The sequence below is a fragment of the Ovis canadensis genome, chromosome 23 (genome assembly GCF_042477335.2).
Source record: "Ovis canadensis isolate MfBH-ARS-UI-01 breed Bighorn chromosome 23, ARS-UI_OviCan_v2, whole genome shotgun sequence".
NCBI lineage: Eukaryota > Metazoa > Chordata > Mammalia > Artiodactyla > Bovidae > Ovis > Ovis canadensis.
The window spans coordinates 48,619,841-48,640,332 of record NC_091267.1 but is presented as its reverse complement, the minus strand read 5'-3'; the positions used below and the strand labels follow the sequence as shown (position 1 = coordinate 48,640,332).

General features: G+C 38.6%; 1 pseudogene; it reads left to right on the top strand.

The window, feature by feature from the left end:
• Nucleotides 1-9,020: 9,020 nt before the first annotated feature.
• On the top strand, nucleotides 9,021-9,594 carry LOC138428225 (large ribosomal subunit protein uL6 pseudogene; annotated as a pseudogene).
• The last annotated feature ends 10,898 nt before the right edge of the window (nucleotides 9,595-20,492 follow it).

The window sequence follows — 20,492 nt, the reverse complement described above, 5'->3', positions numbered from 1 at the left end:
GATTTAGGCACCACTTTCAATGCACAGAGTGTTTTGTTCCCAAATGAAAATTAATTTTTTTAATGTTTATGTAAAACTATATATTTATAGGTATGCTGCTGCTACTGCTGCTAAGTCGCTTCAGTCGTGTCCGACTCTGTGCGACCCCATAGACGGCAGCCCACCAGGCTCCCCCATCCCTGGGATTCTCTAGGCAAGAATACTGGAGTGGGTCGCCATTTATATATATATAACTATATATTTATAGGTATAGAAAGCTTTTATCCTTACTCCAAAAGTTTTTTTTCCAAGACTGGATACAAGAAAGGGGGAAAAACTGTCCAGTTGATGGTAAACATGTTATAAAAGGACAGCTAGACACTTCTTCCTTCTCGGTATTTTTGAAAAATATTTTTATTTATTTCTTTTTGGCTGCTCTGGGTCTTTGGTGCTGCTCGGGCTTTTCCCTAGCTGCAGCGAGCAGGGACTACCCTTTCGTTACAGTGCATGCGATTCCCATTGAAGTGGCTCCTCTCATTGTGGAGCACGGGCTTTAGGGCACAGGCTCAACAGTTGTGGCACACGGGCTTAGCAGCTCCACGGCATGTGGGATCCTCCTGGATCAGAGATCGAACTTGTGTCCCCTGCAATGGCAGGCAAATTCTTTATCACTGAGCCATCAGAGAAGCTCTTAATATGTTTTTAATAACGTTGGTTACTGGGACTTCTCTGGCAGTCCAGTGGCTTAAGACTCCACACGCCCAGTGCACAAGGCCTGGTTTGAATTCCTGGTCGGGGAAACTAGATCCCACATCCTTTGTTTGGCAAACAAAGAGAGAAGATTGCCAAAGATCCCAAGTGCCAAAGCTAAGACCTGGCACAGCCAAATAAATGCATAAAAATAAATATTAAAAATAATTATATTGGTTACCATTTATGGACTATGTTCTATATGGCATTTGCTAAGTTGGACATCTGTGCTTTCTCAGTTAACTTACTTACTCTGTACATCAACCCTATGAGCTAGGTTTTACTCTCCTTTCAGGTGAGGAGATGGAGGTCAGTGATGTTAAGCAACCACCTAAAGTCATGCTGACAGTGTGTGACAGCACAGGGACTCAAACCCAGTTTTTTCTGAACCCAAAGCACATTTCTTTGCTTTTAGCCACCCTGTGCTTTCTTTTATGCCTTTCTCCCCAAAATATCCTCAAGTAGATAATACCACGAATAACTTAACAACCTTCAAGAATTTGGGAGATTCTGAATCATCGGCATTTTCCATCACTTTCAATGAGATAGTCTAAAATGTAATGAAACGTGGAGGATTCAACTGAGTTGAGTGGACAATTTTAGAAAGCACTTACCAGATTCTCTTTTAAAATACAAGAAAGAAACAGACATACAAAGTATTTTTCAAAATCAACCAGAGAGATTAGATACCCTTTGTAGTACTAAAAAAAGTCTTTCCCCATTAGCTACATTCTGTGTTCATGAGAGTTGATATAAAGCCAAAATCTGATAAAGAACTCAGTTTTTATTGTGGAGTAGGGAAGAATCCTGTAGATGTCGAAGAGCCTAACAAACCTCAAAGACTGTTAGTCCTCTGCCCAGACTGCTAGGGAAAACTATGAAAGTTTACTTTGGATAGATATGCTATAGACAAAAGGTTTGAAAGGTCTGAAAGGACAGATGATCACAAGTGAAGTCAGTGGACCATATGGGAAGTCCCAAAGAGGTGCTATACTGACGTGCTATACAAGTCAATTTATGACTATAGCTAACACCTTTAAAAAAAGAATAAACATAAATGTAACTAGCAATAGTTAATTCATTACTTTATTTGCCAAATGTTACTCTTAATTCCTGTTATCCTCTAGAAGGCTTGCTTTATTTATTTAATAAATGTTGGATATGAGATGCAAGTTTCACTGAAGAGTGACATATGATTCATTTAAACTGTCACCAGAATTAAAGACATGTATAACTTAATTTTTCATCCCTTATTTTACCCCCAGGGAAAATGTTAAAATTAAATTTTGATTTGATCACCAAATATTTTTTCTTCCTCACAATATCAGCTGTGAAATTCAGTCGTAACCAAAAACAGCAACAACTAGCACCCTGGAAACTAGATGCCACACAAATGAATGGGAAATTAATTTCATCCTGATTATAAGACAGCTTAAATTTATAATTATATAAATTATGCATTCTAAAGGCAAGCTCTATAGAACTTTTAATAACTATTGGGTGTTTCAAATGAAAAATACTCTGTTCATCATCTAAGTAAGAAGGAAAAAAAAAACCTATATAAACCTATAACCCTTTAAGAAGTCAGGATTTTAGAGGGGAAAATGCATAGGCTTAAAAATAATACTTGGAACGAGCTATTGAATGATGTAGGTTTTCCTTCCTTCAAACCAAGCATGGCAGTGCTATTAAGGGAAGTAACACCTGCTTAAAGGATGTTAAGAAAGTAAAATTTTGTTTTGTTTCACACCACTAGCCTAACATTGCAGCCTGAGGTTGGTCAGATGACACCTTTTGTAATTACGGTGGCAGATGCTGGTCTGTATAGAGTCCCAAGAGAATTCCAGACTCTGGGCTTAAAATCTCGGTTTCTCTTTGATATGGAAGGTTAGAGGAACCTCCCTGCCTGTCCTCAAACCCTTCATCTCATCATTTCTCACCCAAAAGTCAGGTTCAGCAAAAACCCATTCAATTTTTCTTTATTCTCTTTTTAGTCGATCTTCTTTCTTTCAATTTCATGTCTCTTTATTTGTAATATATTTTTCTTTCATCATATTAGTCTTTACCTATATTCTCTTTTATCCTTTTATTTCCCAATAATTTTAAGCCCACATTTGTTTAGTAGTTACAGAATAGGCTCTGCATTTAAAAGAGGATGTCATTTCTCCTGCATATCACCAGCAAAAAATCATGTGATAGCTATGTCATTGGGACCTATTGAACTTTATAGCTCAGTTTCAATCACTAACCATGGTTAAACTTTATTTAGACAGCATTTAACTGTGTTGAAAGCTACTTTACTTTTTAAAAAATGTTTTTGTATACTGCTTTCCTAATGTATATGATCTTTTTTGATGTTACAGTAGATTGGTTAAAATTTGTTGTTGTCCCTGTTTTCTTTGAAAATAGTGTTGATGCACATGTAAGTCATGGTCCCAGATGGCAGCCAGTAGGAGCTCCGATAGAGAAGGCAATGGCAATCCACTCCAGTACTCTTGCTTGGAAAATCCCGTGGACGGAGGAGTCTGGTAGGCCGCAGTCCATGGGGTCGCGAAGAGTCGGACACGACTGAAGCAACTTAGCAGCAGCAGCAGCAGCAGCAGCAGCAGGCGCTCCGAACATGGAGAGAAGGCACACTGCAGAACTGCTGAACAACAAAGGCAACAATAAGGTAAAGCAGCCCAGGTACTTAAAGCTCCCAAAGTAGCTTTAAGTAGTGGAGACTTGAGTATACACTCATTTACTTTGAATTTGAAAATGAATCATACTTTAAATCTGACCACAGCCTCATAGCCCATTCTGCCTTATCTTGGCACAAAGTTCCAATATTCTGGAAGCAACAGCAGCATAAAAACTGAGGCTAACACAATGACAGTTTCTAGGGTTCCTTCTGTTATGTTCCTTATGTTGTTTCATCCACATACAACAATCCTTTAGGGAAATGGATACCGTTACCAAGATCGCTCCTCTTCTAGAGATTGTGTATGTGCTCAGTCATGTCTGACCCTTTGCAACCCTTTGGACTGCAGCATGCCAGGCTCCTCTGTCCATGGTATTTTTCAGGCAAGAACACTGGAGTGGGTTGCCATTTCCTTCTCCGGGGGATCTTCCCTACCCAAACCCATTTCTCCTGCATTGCAGGCAGATTTGTTACTGCTGAGCCACCAGGGAAGCCCCTTTCTAGAAACTGTGGGTTGAACTATGGGTAGCCTATTAAATTCTGACACATATAGAATCATTCCATGGTTTCTGAGGGGACATATGTCCCCACGAGTGTGTCTGAGAGTCATTCTTCCATTCATTCCACAAGTGTATGCTGGGTACACACACACATGACACAAATGTGAACAAGACACCGCAATCTCTTTGCTGCAGAGTCTAGTCAGAAACATCTGGCTTTATACTTGGAAATGCAGTCAAGAATTTGAACCCTTTGAATCCACTCAGTTTGTTTCTAATCCTGCTTCCACAAAACAAAGTTATTTTGATGGTTCATCCTTTTCTTCAAAGAACTCACCTTAGAAATGAAAAGAATAGTGATAATGGCTGATAATTAATTAGTACGTATTATATTCCAGGTATTGTGCTAAATATCTCATATGTACTTTCTCATTTAATCCTTAGAACAATTCATGAGGTATATACTGTCACTATTATTCCCTGTTTTACAAAAAGGGAGACCAAGGCTTGGAAAGAATGCAAAGCTTTACCAAGGTTATGCCTATTAAGTGGTAGAAAATTGGATTTCAATCTGGATTCAAAGTTCCAATTTTCCTCCTTTTCCTATTTTATACTCTAAAGTTAGCACAGATTTTTTTTTTCTGTCATGTAGCTCTTTAACAGAACTGTATAATCTGGGATTTTTCATTACTCTGAGGGGGCTATCACGTTCATTTCTATTCCTACTCCAGGCCAGATTACCCATATTTGTTGATTGGTTTTAATAAATACTTTCAGTTGCTTATTCACTTAATTAACATGTGGCTAGCGTGTTGTGTTGCCCTCTGTTCACCATCATCATATCATCTGGCTTCTAGCTTCCAGCTAGCATCCAGCTTCTAGTGAAATATCACTTGATGCTTTTCTAGCTTCCAGCTTCTAGTGAAATACCACTTGATGCTTTTTTTCCTGTATTTTTCTTTTGACGTGACGGACTCACTCAAGCTGAACTTTTGATTCTAGATTCTCTCCAGGCAATTCTCAACCAACTGGCATCTCACCCACTTAATGACTGACTTGTACAACCCCATCCACTTTCCCATTCAAGACTGCCAAGTCTGACCCCATCATTGATGTCCTAACTTCCCCCATGGTGACAACCGCCAAAGTTAATGTTCAACTTGTGTCTAATTTCCTGAGGAGGGAGTGGGGACAAGGATGCAAACAGTATCTGAAGAGAATAGAAATAAAAGAGTGTTTGCTTCTGTAATAGTGAGTAAACATTAAAGCTAAATAATTGTTACTTATTATAACTAAGTCATTATGTTTATAGTTCAGTTGCTAAGTCATGTCCAGCTCTTTGTGACCCTGTGGACAGCAGCACACCAGGCTCCCCTGTCCTTCACTATCTCCCAGAGATTGCTCAGGTTCATGTCCATTGAGTCAGTGATGCCATCCAACCATCTCTTTCTCTGCCACCCCCTTCTCCTTTTGCCTTCAATCTTTCCCAACATCAGGGGCTTTTCTAATGAGTCAGCTTTCACATCAGATGGCCAAAGTATTGGAGCTTCAGCATCAGTCCTTCCAATGAATATTTGGGGTTGATTTCCTTTAGGATTGACTGGTTTTGATCTCCTTGTAGTCCAAGGGACTCTTAAGAGTCTTCTCCAGCACCACAATTCAAAAGCATCAATTCTTCAGTGCTCAGCCTTTTTTATAGTCCAACTCTCACATCTGTACATGACTACTGGAAAATTGACTAGACAGAATATGCTGTTTAGGTTTGGCATAGCTTTCCATCCAAGAAGTAAGTGTCTTTTAATTGCATGACTGTGGTCACCATCTGGAGTGATTTTGGACCCCAAAATGACTATGACTTATCATTAAATTTGTTTTCTATTTCAAATTCTCCAAAATGTGAAGGTCTTTATTCTTGAAGTTCATCAAGCTCTAATGGCACAAGAAACAAGAATAAAATCTAGCTTTCAATAGGATGGTTTATAGCACATTAATCAGCCCTTTCAAATCTGCCTGAAGCAAAGCTTAAGGAGAATTCTTTTGGTGATGCATTTCACCACAAGTTATGCTTGTCATGACTTCCAGTGTTTACATAAGAATAAAAAGATGACCCTGCACTCTCTTGGACGTCACATTTTGCCCATCCAGATCTTTACCATAGTGCATAAAAAATAAATACAATTTAACAGCTCAGAAAGTTGATCACATTTGAAAGCTCTTTAAAGTTCTAAAGGACATAGCAGGTGGGACACTCATGCAGACATGGGCTATTTTTTCCTGCCCAGAATCATTAACACTTCTGTGAGTAACCATGTCCGGATTTTCCTTTGGAACAGCATCCCTGTACCTTTCTCAATGGGCGTGGTCTGCTAGCAAGGAGCGACCCTGTCTCTCTGCCTCTTTCCTGTTCAAGACTTGATCACAGGACCTACGCCTTATTAGTGAGAGTTGCTGTGACTGGTTCAGGAGTGAGTATATGGCCTTCTCCAGGCCAATGGGAATCAGCCTTGAGTAGTTTCTAAAACAATGGAGAAAAATATGCATTCTTTCTGCCCAGTTTACCAAGCTGGTCAGATGTACCTTCTATTGTTGCTGGCCACCTTTGCTAAAACCGCCTGAGCTCATTCTCTCAGCGGAAGGCAGGGCCAAGAGATGGAGACTAACTTCTGATGATGTTGTACCTAAGCACCTAAGATCCAATGTGCTTCCAAATCTTGCTGTATCCTTAGCTTCTTCATTTAGGCTGAGGAAAAAAAAAAATCTTTTTGTTTAAGAATTTGAATCGAGATGCTATTGCTTTCAGCCAGAACATTTCTGACTAACGCAGAGAGCAGGGCTTCCCTGGTGGCTCAGATTGTAAAGAATCTGCCTATAATCCAGGAGACTGGGGTTTGATCCCTGGATCAGGAAGATCCCCTGGATGGCAACCCACTCCAGTATTCTTGCCAGGAAGAGTGCCATGGACAGAGAAGCCTGGTGATCTACAGTCCGTGGGGTTGCAGACTCAGACCCGACCGAGTGACTAACACACAGACACACACATGTGCACAGACACACACACAAAGCGCAGAGAGTAAAGATGGAGAGAATCATAAGTACATAACAGAGCTAACTTGTTCTCCAGGAAATGATAATCTGCTTGGAAAGGAGAGGTAGCCAGCACATATGCAAATAAGCAGATATTTAAATGTCAAATTAGATGGTGCAGACTTTAAATGCTCTATCACTTTAGCAAATGCAGAGATCAACTTCCTTTGAAGTTCCAGGGAGAGGAGGTAATGGAGAGGCAGAAACTGAGCTTGCCTTAAAAGACAGGTAGGAATTTGAATAAGGAAAAAAAGATCAAGGGAGGGAATTCTCCGTAAGAAGAGCCTGAAGGCAAAACCCTAAACTGCAGACGGTGCATGTAGAGAGTGGAGGATAAGAAGATCAGGCAAAGTGGAATGGAGGTTTAGGGTCAGAGGTCACTTATAGCAAAGCTGCAGAGGTGAACAGGACCAGGTGTTGTTGGCCTTGAATACTGAGCAGAAAATTTGTAGTTTTTAGAGGGTAGGCATTAAGGAACCACTATATAAATCCGAGTGGTGAATAAATATTACACAGGAACATTTATCTGACAATTCTATGAATGATTGGGTAGGTTGGGAATGTGGGGGACACTGAAGTCAGTGTGACTAGATATACAGCCACTGTAGTAGTTAAATATAATTGTTCTGGATTGCAACCCCATGGATTGTAGCCTGCCAGTCTCCCCTATCCATGGGATTTTCCAGGCAAGAATACTGGAGTGGGGTGCCATTTCCTCCTCCAGGGGATTTTCCCAGCTGAAGGATCTAACCTTTGTCTCCTGTGTCTCTTGTATTGGCAGGCAGATTCTTTACCGCTGAGCAACTGGGAAGCCCCAAACACAATAACATAATTATTGCCATAACATAACTGGCATAATAGATCTGCCTTATTATTATTAGGAGGACTTTCACTGCCTTGGTTAAATTTGCACCTAGGTATTTTATTCATTTTGATGCAACTGTAACTGGGGTTGTTTTCTTAATTTCTCTTACTGATAGTTCATCATTAGTGTGTAGAAATGCAACAGATTTTTGCATATTGATTTGGTATTCTACAAATCATTTTAGAAAGAATAGAATATTTGCAATTTGCAATGCAGGAGACTGAGGTTTGATCTCTGGGTCAGGAAGATTCTCTGAGTCAGGAAGATCCCCTGCAGAAGGAAATGGCAACCCACTTGAATATTCTTGCCTGGAGAATCCCATGGACAGAGGAGCCTGGTGGGCTGCAGTCCATGAGGTTGCAGAGAGTCAGACACGCCTGAGAGACTAACACACTTGGTATTCTATAACTTCACTGAATTTGTTCACTAGTTCTAACAGTTTTTTGATGGAGTCTTTAGGGTTTTCTCTATGTAATATTGACTTCCGTAATATTAAGTCATCTGCAAATAGTGATACCTCTTTCTTTTCAATGAGGATGCCTTTTCTTTCTTTTCCTTGCCTAATTTCTCTGGCTACAAATTCTAATATTATGTTGAATAAAAGTGTTAGGAGTGGGTATCCTTGTCTTATTCCTGATTTTTTAACATCATACTACTGAGTGTGATGTTAATTGTGGGGTTGTCTCTTAATTTATTTAAAAATAATTTTGGCTCATGAGAATGATGAGATGATGAAACATAAAGCATCCTTAAGTTCTTTTTTAAAGTCCTTAACAATATAGTTGTTGTTTATTGGCTAAGTTGTGTCCAACTTTTTTTCTACCCCATGGACTGTAGCCCACCAGGCTCCTCTGTGCGTGAGATTTCCCAGGCAAGAATACTGGAGTGGGTTGCCCTTTCCTTCTCTAGGGGATCTTCCCGACCCAGGGATCAGACCCACGTCTTCTGCATTGGCAGGCTGATTCTTTACCACTGAGCCACCAGGGAAGCCCCCAACAACACAGTAGCTATACATTTAAAAAGCTAACTGAAATAACTCTAATGTTAGAAAATGTGAGCACATCAAATGTTTGTACCAACATCAGGATGTTCCAAGGTTTATTAACTAGTTTGGCTTTTTAAAAATACATAAGCTACACTCTATGCCGCATCTACTGCGAGAATGAAGACCATTCTCAGCAATCAGACTGTCGACAGAAAATGTCGACATTAACTTGAAGGGACGGACAGTTATTGTGAAGGGCCCCAGAGGCACCCTGCGGAGGGACTTCAATCACATCAGTGTAGAACTCAGTCTCCTTGGAAAGAAAAAGAAGAGGCTCCATGTTGACAAACGGTGGGGAAATAGAAAGGAACTGGCCACTGTTCACACAATCTGTAGTCACGTACAGAACATGATCAAGGATGTTACACTGGGCTTCTGTTACAAAATGAGGTTGGTGTATGCCCACTTCCCCATCAACGTTGTTATTCAGGAGAATGGTTCTCTTGTGGAAATCTGAAATTTTGGGGGTGAAAAATACATACGCAGGATTCGAATGAGGCCAGGGGTTGCCTGTTCAGTATCTCAAGCCCAGAAAGATGAGTTGATTCTTGAAGGAAATGACATTGAACTTGTGTCAAATTCAGCTGCTTTGATTCAGCAAGCCACCACAGTTAAAAACAAAGATATCAGAAAATTTTTGGATGGTATCTATGTTTCCGAAAAAGGAACAGTTCAGCAGGCTGATGAGTAAGATCTCAGTGATCCTGCTGCAGAAACAAGATAGCACTCAGTTGTGATATTTTAAAGAGACAATAAAAACTCTTGATTTGAAAAAAAATACATAAGCTACAAACCAACATGATTTACTTGGCACCTGGTTTCCCTGCATCAGCCAATTAAAGCCACAGTTCCCATCAAGAATTTCCAACAGAAGAAAAGCAAAAGCAAATAATAGTTGCTAAGTCGTGTCCAACTCTTTTGTGACTCCATGAACTATTGCCAGCCAGGTTTCTCTGTCCATGGGATTTCCCAAGCAAAAATACCGAAATGGGTTGCCATTTCCTTCTCCAGGGCTCTTCCCAACCCAAGGATCAAACCCCCATCTCCTGCATTGGCAGGTGGATTCTTTACCACTGAGGCCCCTGGGAAGTCCCCCCAAAACAAATAATACAAAAGCCAGTTTAACTATTATCTCTGAAATGTCTTTTATCTATCCCCAACTTTCAATTTCCATCAACCCTGTTCAAGTTCAGGCCCTAACATCTCTGTTCTGGGTTATTAAATGGGATTCCTCCTTATTTCTTTGCCTTCTTTTTCTCTCTTTCCAAATCAACTCATGTATTGCTGCCAGATAATCTTCCTAAATTGCAGGTCAGGTCATAACAGTACCCGGCTCCAAAAAGTTCACCATTTCCCATTGTTTTCCAAAAGCTTTAACGGAGTTTTTGAGGTCATCCAAAGGTATGTCTTCAACTTCCCTGCCCAGCCTTATTTCTCAGCACTCCTTGCTTGCACTGTGTACACCATCAGATCAGATTATGCTTTCCTTCCTGGAAAAGCACATAGTTTTTCTGCCTGTCTGCCTTCAACTCACACAATTCCTTTACCTGGACTCTCCACCACACTGATCTCTCTACCTGCTAAAATTCTCCCAGTTCCTTCCAGATCTGACACTAAAAGACTATAAAAAATTGTTTCTCTCTAAAGCCCATATCTTCTCTTTCCTTAGGGTTCCCACAGCTTTCTGTTCCAACCTCTTAGAGCACATGTCATTCACATTCAGTCTTCTACACAATAGCTGAATATCTTTCTTGCCCCAACTTGACAATGAACAGTTTGAGAGACTGGATCTTGTTCATGTTTTATCCTCCATTTGTTATTGTTTAGCTGCTAAGTCGTGTCTGACTCCTTTCGACCCCATGAACTGTAGCATGCCAGGCTTCCCTGTTCTTCAGTATCTGCTGGAGTTTGCTCAAATTCATGTCCATTGAGCCGGTGATGCTATCCAACCATCTCATTTTCTGCCGCTCTCTTCTCCTTTTGTCTTCAAAGTTTCCCAGCATCAGGGTCTTTTCCAATGAGTTGGTTCTTTGCATCAGTTAGCCAAAGGATTTCTATTCTATTCTTTCTAAAATGATATTGTTTTTTCATGAAATGTCACATAGGACTGTGTTCTGAAAACTTAATTAGAAATAAGAATGCCTTTTCTGGCTTAAAAAATGCTATGAGTTCTCATTTGTACACTAAATGTATATTTGTAGATCTATATGAAATAATTATTTTGCTAGGGCTAATTAGCCAATCATGTGACTTTTATATATTGCAAACTTGAAGAACATGTTCACTTTCATCCTCAGGTAATCCAAACCAAATTGTAGTTATGGGTAAATCTGTATGGTACTAGAACACTGAAATTGTGCCAAATATATAATTGAAGCCCAATAATTTTTTTGATATTAATTTTGTAGTTTCTTGATTCTCTAGTGTTTTCTCCAAAGATCCTGCCTTTAAGACAACTTTTTGTGTTTAAATTTGCCCATTAAATGGATTCTGTTTGATATATGGTGGAAAATTACCTGATTAAAATAATAGCTGTCTAAGAAAAGTTATCTTTTAATTAAATGAAGCCTAGAGAGCTTTATTTAATTGAGTTTGCCATCTGATAACTGCAAGAGAGCTTTTTTTTCAAAGAGACCAAAAAAAAAAAAAAAAGTGAAGTCACATTTGTTTGTTGGTTTCAAGAATCTGCAAACACTTTTATGTTAGGAAAAAAACTCGCCCTACACTGAGATGTCACAGCCTCTGAGGTTTTGTAAGACCCCTGCTGACTGACCCTACCCTTGACCTTAGCTCTAAAGCCCAACTCCATTTTGGCATGTTGATGTAGAGAATTTATTTATGTTAACAGTAGGGAGTCAGAATTCCAGGAACATTCTTATAAGAATCTGATGCATTCTTACAAAAATCAGATCCATTTACCAAATCTTCACCCCCACACGACTGGGAAGCCTCCATTAACACAGAGAGTGGGTTCTAGTGAAGGGTTGCTGTCAAGGCCTATGTGGATGTGGTTTAACTCTAAGCAGTAGGACCTAGAGGGGTGTGAAAGAGTTCCACTAAAAATGGCCTTTTGATCATCAAGGAAAACAAGAAAATAGGTGTATTTTCATAGCAGATACCTTTTGGTAAAGGGAGGGGAGTGATCTGTAAATAATTGGTGCATGCATGCTCAGTTGCTCCGTCGTGTCTGACTCTTTGCGACCCCCATGGACTGTAGCCTGCCAGGCTCCTTTGACCATGGGATTTCCCAAGCAAGAACACTGGAGAGTGTTGCCATTTCCTCCTCTAGGGGATCGTTCCAACCCAGGGATCAAACCCAAGTTTCTCGTGTCTCTTGCACTGGTAGGTGGATTCTTTACCACTGCATCACCTGGAAGCCCTATAAGTAAGTCAGATAATATTTATCAAAGCAGAGAGGCAGTCTTAGGGCCAATTCTCCATTTAATCTACCTGCTTCTATCTGTTGATTCCTATACTTTCTCATGAATCCTGCTAATTTTATTGTAGGACTGTAAGGTGCAATTTACTATGCATTTTTACTTTTTAAAATGCTTTATTTTTAAAATTTGAATGTTATAACATGTTCATTAAACATTTGTAAAATGCTAAAAAGTACACAAGGGAAAAATCAAAATTTCTGAACACATTTACTAGTGATAATTTAGTAAATTAGTTTTCTTGGTGGGGGAGGGACAGAGTTTCTTTTTATATACAATTTCCTCATGTTTTAAAATATACTACTTCATTATAAAATTTTTTCTTATTGTTTAATACATTTTCACAAGATTTTATTATAAAAATTTAGAAGCATAAGTCAAAAACACTTTACTATGAAGAACCATATTCTCATTGCTTATATTCAAAAATATAGTTAACATTTTACTGTACATGTTTGGTCACATATCTATTAATATCGCCCTATCCATCTATCAGTCCATTTTTTATGTATTTCAAATTAAACTTATAGATATTAATTTTGTAAACAGTCCTTGTAGTGAAATAGTATTTTCTTTTAAATTATGTCCCTATTATTGACAGATTGCTCAGTTGCCATTTTCCACTAGCTTACATGAGACCTCATAGGAAGGTTACATTTCTATGGTTTAATATTAGTTTCTGGCTAAAGAAGAAGAACAAGACTGAAAAGACAGATAAGGATCATATTATGGAAGGCTTTGAATACCAAAGAAATTACAGCAAAATGTAGTGTGACAGCTGCATTCTTGGAATCAAATAGATCAGACAATTGTTAGATAACTGCGCCTAGGAAAAGTTCTAAACTTCTCTGAGGCTCTGTTTCCGCATATGTCAAGTGACAAGAGTATTGTTTGTCTTATGGGTAATTGTGAGGGTGAAGTTACACATATGAACTCTATCTGTATTTCATAAATAGAAGATTTTCCAAAACAATAGTTTCATGAAAAATTCAGAAAAAAATTCCTTGGAGGTTTTACAATAATAGTACAGAAACATGATCAGATCCAGATTTTAGGTAGCTTAATCTTATATAATTATGTGTGGTGGATAAGAGTTAAGGGAGAAGTTACAGAGAGGTAGATTTAATTCAATTTAACATTTACGGAGTTTGTATGAAATGCAGGGCACTATGATAGATGCCTTGGAAATACAAGCAGAAATCTTGACGGGTACCATAAAGGCTTGTAATGGGTAAGACGATCATGAAGACGAGCTATAAAACTGAGAAGAATTCATCAGTTTATCCAATGAATATTTATTTTGCTCCCACCCTATGCCAATCACCGTTCTAGGTGCTAAAGATAAAGCACTAAGAAAAACAGACAAAATTCCTTTCCCTCATTAGCACACATTCTAGTGGAGAAGACATATAATGTACAAATATATAATAATAACATATAGATTGTAATCATCACCTTGAAGAAAAACAAAGCAATATGAAGGGATAAACTGTACAGTAGTGATGAGGGTGCTGTTAGATAGCTTCTGCGAATGTGCTGTTTAAGCAGAGAACTGAGAACGATTAAGAAGTAAAATGTGCTACTCTCTGAACAGATTTCTAGGTAGCTCAAATGGCAAAGACAGGAGGCAGGAATGGCCTGGGGGAACACCAGGGAGGGTAATACACGTGACTGGAATGGAGAGAGAAAGAGGGATGCAGCGGGAAGTCAGGTTGGAGACCTGGTCTCAGGTAGGGCCATTTATGGGGCTTCGCAGGTGGCGCTAGTGGTAAGGAACCCACCTACCAATACAGGAGACGCGAGAGACCCAAGAGACACGGGTTCAATCCCTGGTTCAGGAAGATCCCCTGGAGGAGGGCACGGCACCCCATTCCAGTTTTCTTGCCTAAAGAATCCCTTGGACAGAGGACCTGGCAAGCTACAGTCCATAGGGCTGCAAAGAGTCAGACATGACTGAATGGACTTAGCCTGCATGCACGAGGACAGAGTAGCCTTGTTGTGCTCAGTGTACACCCAGGGTGCAGAATTAAGAAAGACTCTCCCAGGATGGTGGAGATGCGGGATTGGCTCCTGAAAGCAGTGCTTCCTTACACACTGCAACCCAGAGGCCTTAATCCCCCACAGTCCCAGCTCTGTTACTCGAAGATGAGGTAAATGAGCACGTCGGCTGAAGAAACCGCAAGAGCAAAGGGAGGAGATATAAGAGACTGGCGAAAAGATGGCTGCAGTTGTCTGAACAAGAGGAGTTACAGGTGTTGGGAAACAAGAGAAACTTCTAGGCTGCTGGTTAGGCCCAGGCAGCTCCCTATCTTCTCCTTTTCTTGTGTGGGGGAGGGGAGTAGGCCCCAAGGGTAGCCTTCTTGTCTTTCCTTTTTATGTTGTCATTGTCCCTGCATTCTTTTGTCATTTTCTTTAACAATACTGACTGTGGTGTCTTGGAATTTCCATAAATTCCTTTGTCCTCAGATGCCCAAAGGCCAATAACCTGGTCCTTAGGTTTTGTGGAGTTTACTGTTAATCACTAAAGAATCTAATAAACATAGAGAAACGACAAAGTTAAGAAATTCCTCATACACAGGCTATGAAAAAAGCTCAATTTAATATTTTAAAAAATGAATACTTTGATTTTTAAATGGGCAGAAGATCTGAGTAAACTTTTTCTCAAAGAACACATACAGACTGCCAACAGGTACATGAAAAAAAGGTTCAACATCACTAATCAGGGGAATGAAAATCAAAACCACAATGAGATACTACCTCACACCTGTCAAAATGGCTGTTGTCAAAAAGACAAGAGATAACAAATGCTGGCATGGATGTGGAGAAAAGAGAACCACTGTGCACTCATGGTGGGAAAATGAACTGATACAACCAGTATGGAAAATAATATGGAGGTTCCTCAAAAAATTAAAAATAGAACTACCATATATCCAACAATTCCCCTTCTAGGTATTTATCTGAACAAGATGAAAACACTAACTTCAAAACATATATATACCTTCACATTCATTGCAGCATTATTTGCAAGAGCCAAGATATGGAAATAATATATGTCCATTGACAGATGAATAAAGAAAATGTGATCTATATCTATATAAAACGGAATATTATTCAGCCCAAAGAAGGAAATCTTGCCCTTTGCAACAACAAGGATGTACCTTGAGGGTGTTATTCTAAGTGGAATATGCCAGACAAAAACAAAATATTAAATGATCTCTCATTTATATGTGTAATCTGAGAACAAAACAACAACAAAAACAAAACAAAAAACAAAAAAGACCCCAAAAAATCCACAAAAGAACAAGCTTGTGAATATAGAGAATGGGTTGATGGTTTCCATGGAGGGGACGGGAGGGGAGGCAGTAGATGAAATGGGTAAAGGGATAAAATGGGTAAAAAATGGATCCATTTTAAAATAGATAAAATGGGTAAAAGATACAAATTTCCAGTTTAAAAAATAAATAAGCAATGTGGCTATAATGTACAGCATGACGACTATAGTTAATAACACTGTATTGCATATTTGAAAGTTGGTAAGAGAGTACAACTTAAAAGTTCTCTTAACAAGAAAAAAAATTCTGTCAATATGTATAATGACAATTTTTTTTTTTTGGCTGAACCACATGGCATGTGGGATCCTAGTTCCCTGACCAGGGACTGAACCCATGTCCTTAGCAGTGTCCTAACCATGGAGTCGTAACCAGGAAATTCCCGGCAGATGTTAACTAGACTTACTGTGGTGATCATTTCACAACATATAAAAGTATGGAATCGTTATGTTGTACACTTAAAACTAACGTCATGTGGTATGTAAATTATACCTCCCCACCCCCAAATTGTATCAGTGAAAGAAACAGAAAAGGAAAGGAAGAAATTCCTTGAAGTTTTCAATAGCCTTTATTATGACTCTATGCCTGAGATGTTCACGTTCTTATTAGTTGCTCAGTTGTGTCCAACTCTTTGCAACCCCATGGACTGTGACCTGCCAGGCCCCTCTGTCCACGGGATTCTCCAGGCAAGAATACTGGAGTGGGATCCCACAGCCCTCTTCCAGGGGGTCTTCCGGACCCAGGGATCCAATCTTCATCTCCTGCAGTTCCTGCATCGCAGGCGATTCTTTACCGCTGATCCACTGGGGGAGCCCAGGTATGTGTTTTCTTACGTTACCCAAATCATCACTGCATGGGCTCGAGGGATCTGAGTTCCCTAATAAGTGATCATGCCCCCTGCAGTTGGAAGCACAGAGTTTTAACCACTGGACTGCCAGGGAAGTCCCTCAATTGTCTCTTCTATTTATTTTTGGTCTATGAGATCTATCCAGTTCTTTGAGAAATGGGTTAAAATTTTTTAAACAAATTCTTCTTTTAGCTCCACTCGTTATTTATTTAAATATTTTGGTGCTACAAATGTACACTTTGGAATTAGCACATTAGGGTTTGAGTTCCACGTCATCTATTGCTGTGTGGCACATGCTGAGAACACTTAATCTTTCTAAGCCTAGTTTCTCATCTGCAGAACGGAAGTGTGAGCTACAGTCACTCCAAAGTGTTGTAAGGATTACTTTAGGAAATCCTCAGTTGAGTGCTTGGCATGTAGTGAGTGTATAATAAATGTCTGCTACTCTTCCAAGTAAATTGGTTTTATTGTCCTGCTTGATACTTACCAATCATGAATTTCACTTTGATTTTATATTGCTACTGTTTTCCCCCTCTACATGTGCTTGTAACGTTAATAGCCCGTCCATTTATTTTCAATATTTCCATGTTGTTTTATTTTGGGTCTAATGTATAAGGAGAATATAGTTACATTTTCTTGTTTCAAAGATTTTTGTCTTTCACTAAGGAAATCTAGCTCACTTAGTTTTTTGTTATTAATGCTAAGAATGCATATACCAATGTCAAACCCATGTCTCCTACACCGGCAGGTGGATTCTTTACTGTTGAGTCACCTGAGAAGACCAGTCTACCTCCTATATCACTATGGACCTGCCTATTTTGGATATTTCACATCAGTGGAATCATACAATATATGACCTTTAATGCCTGGCTTATTTCATTTAGCATGTCTTCAAGTTTCATCCATTTTGGAGCATGTATCAGTATTTCATTTTTAAAAAACTGCTGAATAGAGTTCCATTGCATGGATAGGACACATGTTGGTTATCCATGCATTGGCTGATGGACATTTGCATTGTATCCACCTTTTGGCTGCTATGGATAATGCTGTTGTGAACATTCATGTACACGTTTCTGTGCAAATATATGTTTTAAATTCTCTAGGGTATACATCTCCGAATGGAATTATTGGATCATATTATAACTCTATTTTGAGGAACTGCCAAACTGTTTACCACAGAGTTATACCATTTACATTCCTATCAGCAATATATAAGGGCTCCATTTGTTATTATAGCTTAACCAACCTCTGTTATTACAGCTTAAAAAATGTTCTAAATCTCTTTTTTATTATTATGGTTAACTATGGATAACATAGTCACCATTTCAAACATTTTAAGTGTACATTCTAGTGGGATTAAGGATATTCACATTGTTGTACATTCATCACCACCATCCATCCCAAGATTTTTTTCATTTTCCCAAACTGAAACTTTAACCTTAACCCTAAACATAACTGTATCCATTAAACAACAACCCACCATGATCTCGTGCCCGCTTCAGGGTCCTCATCCCCTACCCAACTACCATTCATTCTAGTTTCTGTCTCTAGGAATTTGACTGTTCTAGGTATCTCATATAAGTGTATTTGTATTTGTGTATACAGTATTTGTCCTTTTGTGATTGGTTTATTGCCATTAGCATAATGTCTTAAGGTTCATCCACATTGTTATACGTGTCAGAATTTTGTTCCTTTTCTTGCTGAATAACAGTCTATTCTATATATCTTGTTACTTAAAAAGAAAATGTAGCCATCCTAGTGGATGTAACATGATATATCATTGTCGTTTTGATTTCTATTTCCCTGTAGCTAATTATGCTGCACATCTTTTTGCATGATTATTGGACATTTATACGTCTTCTCTGGAGAAATGTCTATTCAAATCCTTTGTCTATCTTTCATTGGATTATTTGTCTTTTTTATTGTTGCGTTGCAAGAGTTCTTTATATATTCTAGATAACAAGTCCGTATCAGATACGTGATTTGAAAATATTTTCTCTCATACTGTGGGTTGTCTTTTCACTTCCTCGATGCTGTCCCTTGATGCACATAGTTTTTAATTTTATGAATCAATGTATCTAGTTTTTCCCTTGTTGCTTGTGCTTTTGGTGTCATATTAAGAAACCATTATCTAACCCAATGTCGAAGAACTCTATGAAAAGAATTTTGTTGTTTCAACTCTTACATTTAGATCTAAGATCCCTTTTAAGTTAATTTTTATAGCTGCTGTAAGGCAGATGTCCAAATTCATTCTTTTGCTTGTGGATATTCAGTTGTCCCAGCACTGTTTGTTGAAAAAACTATTCTTACCCCATTGTATTGACAACCTGTTGAAAATCAATTGACCATAGATACATGAGCTTATTTGTAGACTCTTAATTCTATCCTTTTGATCTATATGTCTTTATGCCAGTACCACACTATCGTGCTTACTATAGCTTTGTAGTAAGATTTGAAATTGGAAACTGTAGTCTGAAATTTTTATTTTTTAAAAAGATTGTTTTGCAGAAACAGACTTAGACTTATAGACTTAGAAAATGAGCTTATGGTTGCTGGGGGAAAGACTGGGGGAAGGGATAGTTAGGGAGTTTGGGGTGGAGATGTACACACTGCTATATTTAAAATGGATAGCCAACAAGGACCTCCTGTATAGCACATGAAACTCTGCTCAATGTTATGTGGCAGCCTGGATGGGAGGGGAGTTTGGGCGAGAATGGATACATGTATATGGGTATGGCTGAGTCCCTTTGCTGTTCTGAAACTATCACAACATTGTCTGTTAATCAGCTACACCCTAATACAAAATAAAAAGGTTTTTTTTTTAAGATAATTTTGTGTACTTGGTGCCACTGAACCATACAGCTAAATATGGTTAAACAGTATTTCCACAATAAAAGAAATGACAAAAGAAAGATTGTTTTGGCTGAATCCCTTGCATTTCCATATAATTCCTAAATTATAGGATCAACTTTTCAATTCCTTCAAAAAAGAAAGGGACAATTTTGGAATCTGACAGGAATTGTGCTGAATCTGTAGATCAATTTGGGGAGTATTGCTACCATAACAGTTGGAGAAGGAAATGGCAGCCCACTCCAGTGTTCTTGCCTGGAGAATCCCAGGGACAGAGGAGCCTGGTGGGCTGCCGTCTATGGGGTCGCACAGAGCCGGACACGACTGAAGCGACTTAGCAGCAGCAGCAGCTACCATAAAAATATTAACTCTTAAACTCCAACAACACTGTGTTTCCCTTTATTTAAGCCTTAATTTCTTTTAATGATGTTTTATAGTCTACCTATCTTGTAGTATTCATATACTACAAAGTAAGTATTGTAAAATACAATATCTATTCCATTTTTTTGCTTCTAAAACTTTTAACATATAAATATTAGATCTCCTGGATATATTTTTAATATTAAAAAAAATCTTTTCCTTCACAATTTCTGTTTATCTTTTTGGTATGCTCGGAAGGACTTTTTTATATAGTCTTATAATTCACTAATTCAGTATTCAGTAGCATCTATTTTCCTATTAACTTCTTTCATAATCTTTTCAACTTAAACATTCATCTATTTTTTAAAAAAATTCTGAGGACATTCTAACTTTTAGATGCTCCATTTTCACAATTACTTGCACTTGTCACTCTTTAAATTTCAGTTAAGAACCTGAACAGGATTTTTTTAAAAAAGTTTTCTATTTCCTGCATTAATTCCATTTTAGTGAGTGGGAGTTGCTCTAATTTGGTCCTCTTCTTTCAAATAGTGGATCCTCTTTTCATCACTAGTGGATCTGTGTGTATGTCTTGCTTCCTTTTTGAGGTTTATGTATACCTCATCATGTCCAGTATACTTCTGTGATTATAAAATATGAGAGAGTGAGGACTTTGTTCATATTTAAAAGTGGAGATCTAGACCATTCAGCATCAGTAACTGACATCCCATCTGGAATTAGAGAGACCACTGTTCAATTCCCTATAATG